General features: G+C 40.0%; 1 long non-coding RNA gene across 1 annotated transcript in view; it reads right to left on the bottom strand.

Annotated features, from left to right (window-relative positions):
* Positions 1 to 5,486: 5,486 nt before the first annotated feature.
* LOC145425113 (uncharacterized) overlaps positions 5,487 to 6,461 on the bottom strand; it is a 3,564-nt gene continuing 2,589 nt past the window's right edge. Inside the window, exon 2 of the long non-coding RNA XR_013905779.1 lies at positions 5,487 to 6,461. This exon is cut by the window's right edge and continues 716 nt beyond it. This is a non-coding gene — a long non-coding RNA (uncharacterized LOC145425113).

Raw genomic sequence — 6,461 nt, 5'->3', positions numbered from 1 at the left:
GTTGTTGCAACTTGTCTAGGGCGGTGGTCATGGTCAAGGAGTGCACGTTGTCCGGGATATAGGTGCAACAAGTGGTGTTGAATAAGACACAGAGGCCCCCTCTCTCAGCGAGAATCATGTCCAGGGCGACCCTGTGTTGCATGACCACTATTCTGATCGCGTCGATTTCCTCATTCTGAGCCTTATTTATCTTTGTTGAGCTGTTCAGGAAAAGTCCAAATCGGTAGTCAAGAGTCTCAATTCTTAACGTGTTTTTTCCAGTTCCGACCCATGGGAACAGTGAGTGCAGGACCTTCTGTCCGGTGGTCCACAACTTGAACTCCGCTGGTACATCACTGCCCCAGATTGGGTCATGGGGTTGCACGTCATCAGTGTTCCTCTTGCGTCGTGGTTGGTTCTGATGACATGGTTGACCATAACATACTATTGGCGAGACTAGAGCACACTGTAGGCATCAAGGGCGCTGCCTTGGATTGGTTTAAATCTTACCTCTCCGATCGGCTCTCTTCGGTTCACTTGGCCACCTCCTCCTCCTCCGCTGTACCTGTTTGCTGTGGTGTCCCCCAGGGATCTGTGCTAGGCCCTACCCTGTTCTCACTGTATATGCTTCCTTTAAGTGTCATTTTTGAGAAATACCACATTGCCTTTCACTATTATGCCGATGACATCCAGATCTATTTTGAGCTGAATGATGATCTAGCTATGTCCGTGAGTAACTTTCGAGAGTGCATGTGTGAGGTCAAGCAATGGCTTCTGGCAAATTTTCTTATCCTTAACGATAAGAAAACTGAAATTATGATCTTTGGCAGTGACGCTCTTTGTGCCAAACTTCATGATGCTTTTGGTTTTCTCACTAGTTCTTTCCCTGACACTGTTAGGAATCTGGGTGTGCTACTTGACAGCTCATTTAAACTTGATAAACAAGTATCTGCTGTCGTCAGATCTAGTTTCTACCAACTTCGCCTTATTTCCAGGGCCAAACACTACATCCCACACAATGACTTGGAAAAGCTTATCCATGCCTTTGTTACGTCAAGACTAGATTACTGTAATTCACTTTATTATGGTCTCCACTCTACCCTTTTACATAGATTACAGACAGTCCAGAATGCCGCTGCACGCATTCTAACTAAAACTAAGAAGTTTGCTCACATCACTCCCGTCCTTGCTGATCTGCACTGGTTGCCTGTGAAATTTCGTATTCAATTTAAAATTCTGTTGTTTACTTTTAAAATTACTAATAACACAGGGCCAAGTTATCTTAAGGAACTCTTAAATTCATATCTTCCTACGAGGGCCTTAAGATCTTCCTCACAGTCATTGTTGGTTCAGCCCAGATCTCGCTTGAAGTCTAGAGGTGATCGAGCGTTCGCTCTAGCTGCACCTGAGCTGTGGAACAGTCTCCCGATTGGCATCCGGGCGTCTGATTCTATTCAATCTTTTAAATCACGGCTTAAAACATATCTGTTTGAACTTGCTTTTTCTACTAGTTAAATTCTCGCCTTGCTTCTAGTGAGTTGTTCTATTAATGTGTCTGGTTGTTTTGCGTTGTCCTGCGCTGTCAATGTTTTCTATCACTGTGTTTGATGGTACAGCTTTACTCTGCTATAGCTGTGTGCTATAGTTTATTTTATTAGTGGTTTTACCTGTGAACATAATCTCTCACTTATATGACTCTGACGTTATAGTGCTAATTATTTTATTGTTGCGTAGCCTATGTCCTCTATCACTGTGTATGATGGTACAGTTCTACTTTGCTATAGCTGTGTGCTATAGATTATTCCTATTAGTGGTTTTTACCTGTGAACATAATCCCACACTTATATGACTCTGATGTTTTAGTGTAAATCATTTTATTGTTTTATTGTTTCATGTAAAGCACTTTGGCATGCCCCTGGCTTTTAATGTGCTCTATAAATAAAGATTGTTGTTGTTGTTGTTGTTGATGGAATACTCTGAAGGTGTGGTCTGACACTAAAATTGGGGCGCAGAGTCCGGTACAAGAAAAGCTCACAACTAAGACAAAACTGCTCCTGCAAGGAAAGCTCACTGTTATGCATGCAAGGTGATCAGCTCTAGGTGAGAAGACATTTAAATCTCACACTTGTTCTGCTGCATTTTTGAAGCTCAATTCCAGGAACAGATCGCAGGGTTCATTTTTATATACACTGCAACTGCCATGAGGACAGGGCCATTTTTTTGTTGTTGTTTGTTTTTCCTTTTGCTCTGTGCAGCATTTTGGCAGCATTTTTAAATTTCTCTTTGTATTTTTTCTTTCTTTTACTAGTGAAGAGATGTAGCGTGAACAGTTATACAGTCTAAATATCCCATATGGGTCGTGTGAAATGGTGTTTTCAGTTTCATTCAGCTGAAGTAAAGAACGTTGAATATTTCTAAGTGTGCTGTTTTGAACCAACATGTCACAGTATGATCAGTGCTGTAATTTTTGACAGTCACTGTATCAATGTTATTTTTGCATCCCTTGAATAAAGGTTTTGACCTGCAAGTGCTAATTTCTTTAGTTATTGGGGGTAAAATGGGTAATGTTGATAGGAAGGTGTTTGCCAATTCAGTAACCTAATTTAATGTTAATGGAAACTAACATTATCTCAAATTGTTTAGTTATAATTGTTGTTTAACTGAATCTTGATTTTTGATCTTGATTTGTTCTTTCCCAACATTTTTCAAAAGAAAGAGTCTAATTTCTTTGCTGTGATTGATTCCAGAGAACACGGAAGAACTGACATTATTTAACTGTTGATTTATGTAGATTCAGTGGAGGAGTAATGTCAGTTTAATTCTTTACCTACTGTCAATGCAGTGAAATTAGACATTTTGTTTTGAAAGGTTACTGGTGGATGCCAGCAACCATCTTGGAAGAGAACAATATAATCTGTTATAAGGCCTCCATTTGAAAATTGTGTATTTGATGCTAGAATATAATAGCAAAATGTAATTTGAAGATAACATGTAGTATTTAAGTGACCAAGTAGTATTGGGTAAAAGTTATTGAATGGTGTTGGGATAAAGTGAGAAAATTGTGAAGGATTAAAATATTCCAAGAGCTCAAATTACTTCATCAAAACATGTTTAAGTCACATTTTATCAACACAAATCGCACAGGCTTATTGAACTTGAATAAATTGTTTAAGTTGCTGCCAAAGCAAAACATCTGTGTGCAACAAATGTCCACCATTGAATTAAGTAAATCCAACAACCTATTTTTTTCAGTGTAGTTTGGACTTTATGATTTCTGTAACTGGAAAATATTATTTTGTTTAAAGACAGAAGTGACCGCATAGTTGCAACATCAAAGGGAAATATTAATTAATTAGCATCAAGTATATTTGTTGCTTAAGCGTTTGCACTATAACTTAAGTAGGATTATAACTTTTAAGGAAGGAAAGATTTCAGATATTTAGTTCACTGTTTCAGTTATTTTATATGAAATTAAAACATTTACGTTGGTCAAACATGATGCTCTAAATCAAATAAAAGTTTGAAAATAAATGATGTATTTTTAAATGCTGCAACAAATGTTCACAAAAAGTAACTATAATTAAAACCAGTTAAACAAAATCAAATGTTTGAATCATGCTTAACCAAATGCCAGGCTGGAGAGCTGAACCTAAAGTATACGTAGAAAGATTTCAACATCTGAGCAGTTTTTAATGTTTTTATCACATATAAATGTCACAGCAGTGGGTCCTGGCCCAATGCTTTGTGTTTTTGGTTTTCTTTGACTCTTGTTTTTCTTGGTTTTTGTTCTTCTTATTTATCAGGCTCTCAGTAATCTTAGTTCTCCCTCCCTCAGTGTTCATTTCAGCCTGTGTTTAGTTTCTGTTCCCGTGTCCCACGTTTCATCGTTTCATGTCGAGTCAGCCCTGTCTCTCTGTTTCCTGTGTCTCCCCAGTCAGCCCCGCCTCCCTCGGGCACTCATGTGTGATACAGAGTAATAAACCTGACTACATTTGCTACACTCTCTTTATTACCTGTTACTTTAAAATTCATACACTAATTATGTCTGCCCATCTCTCTAATGTGAAGGTCAAAGGTCAACATCCCAGTGACATAAGAATAATCCCAAAGGGGCAAAGGCAGCGGTTAATTTAGCACATTTAGCATTAAGGGTACAGCAAGGATATACTTTTACTTATTGTGGCAGGGGTGTGGTCTCTGGCCTGCTGCAGTGGAGGCTGGTGGCGGGACATTGGACGGCACAGGTGAGGGTGATGGAGCTCATGACTCTCCCCTTTATAGTGACGGAGGAGACTGGCGTGGGGGAAGCGTGTAGTGGAGGAAGCCGAGGAGAGAGCTGGTTTCTGGCTACAAAGACGGCGTCAAACCAGAAAAGATTGCTTGTGGTCAAATAATGTGTAATAATAATGAAATAAATAGGCCATTGGGAAAAACGGGATTTTGAAATAAAGACTGACTTTGAAAAAAAGGACATTTTGGATTAAAAATGGCTGGGAATAAATAAAATGCCTCAGGAATAATCTCTGTTATTGTGAAAAATAATGATCATGAAATAATATTTCACAATAATAAGTAAATTTACCGTATTTTCACGACCATAAGACGCACTGTGCTAAAAGGCGCAGTCTCAGTTATGTGTGCCATTACTGTATTTAACACACACATAAGGCACACTGGATCATAGGGCGCATACAAGTACCGTATGCGTATTTAAAAATAAAGCGGGAGCAAACCTGAGTTCGGTACCTTACTCACATTTTTATTACCAGTAATCGTCATCATCAACAACACACAAGCATACAAGTGTGCGTATTTAAAAATAAAGCAGGAGCAAAACAAAGTTTGGTACTCACATTTTTATCATCAATCAAACCCATCGAAGTCCTCATCCTCTGTGTCTGAATTGACCAGCTGCGCTAAATCTCCATCAAACATGCCAGGTTCACTTTCTTCACTGTCAGAGTCACTTTCCGTGCCGTGCGGCTCCTCGGAAATGATGCCGGCTTTTGCGAAAGCTCGAACAACAGTACCAGCAGACATGTTAGCCCAAGCATCTACAATCCATTGGCAAATTGTGGCGTAACTCGCCCGGCGCTGGTTTCCACTCTTGGTGAAACTGTGGTCTCCATCGGTCATCCATCGCTGGATGTGTTTGTCGCCGATGTGTTTGCTGCAGTAGGAGCGGAAGATGGCCAGCTTTTCCTTATAATCCGCTGGAAGTTGCTGCGCTACCGTAGTCCTGGTCCGGATGGAAAAATGGCACCGTTTCATAAAAAGTGAAAGTGAAACTGCTTTTAGCCGAATGGTGACCGTCGAAACGCTTCTCCCGCTCGTTCTTTGCTCGATGATCGCTGTCAGGGGTTTAGACATCTGTTCACAAGTAAGAGAAATAAGACACTGCAGACCGACTCAGAGTTTAAGAACGTGTACACGGGTAATAACTCTGATTTTTCTGTGTATTATGAACCAAATGTATCCTGATACACACAGAGATGGATGAGCAGAGGTTGTTTTTGCAGTTTATGTAGTTACTATGGACTTAATGCATACATATTATTAAAATTAGGGCTATAACAGTTGTATTGATGTATAGCAACTTGAAATGCTCCCACAAATGGCTCCACAGCATGTAAAAATATAACAAAAGCTCTGGCGGACTTGGTTCTGTGGTCAGTCTTAAAGGGTGAAGTTAAACTCTGTAATCTTCACTGTGTCACAGAGTTCAGTGAGTCCCGTTATTCACAGTATCAATCAGATCATCAGAGAACAGCTGATCAGCAATCAGTGGTGCCAACAGCGCCTCCTGTGGTGAGAGGATGCAATAATGCAATGTAGCATTTTTCCACTCAACACTTGCAGTCATGGAAACTGTCTGTTGGATCTGTGTGACGTTGCTTTCTTGGTTAGAGTTCCTCACAAATGTCCAGATGATTCTTCTAATGAGGCGTCGACCATGTTTGCAGCTCTTTGGAAGAAAACGTCGCCCTTTGCCATCCTTACTTTTCTTTGACTTCTTCAAATGCAGCTGAACTCCAGCTGGTATTTTCTTGGACTTTGCAGCTGTTTCTGGTCATCAGTTCATTCCTGCAAACCTCTGAAGCTGAACAACAATGATGCTGCATTGCTGGCTGATCCCAAAAGGTTGATTCTGTTCATCTGGACGTTTTCAGAAACGTTTGCTCACTGATCAGGTGACTTCTTCAGTCTCAGCTGACTGCAGCTTTACAAGCTTACAAACAGCACATTTGCACAATGACTGAAAGCAGCAGCACCTGATATATATGATACTAATATAATACATATACATATATAATCCATACTAATGATGAAGGAACTGAGCTCACAGTCCATTGTTCATTCAGTGAACTACTCAGTTTATTTTGGGCCTCAGAAATGCTCACTCTGTTTGTACATCACTGTCAGCAATAGACTCATTCTGCTGTGTGGACAGGAACACATGTGACATCACTTCCTGTTTGTTT

The sequence above is a fragment of the Astatotilapia calliptera genome, chromosome 3 (assembly GCF_964374335.1).
Source record: "Astatotilapia calliptera chromosome 3, fAstCal68.1, whole genome shotgun sequence".
Classification (NCBI taxonomy): domain Eukaryota; kingdom Metazoa; phylum Chordata; class Actinopteri; order Cichliformes; family Cichlidae; genus Astatotilapia; species Astatotilapia calliptera.
The sequence above is the reverse complement of the archived record's forward strand: the minus strand, read 5'-3'. Positions and strand labels throughout refer to the sequence as shown.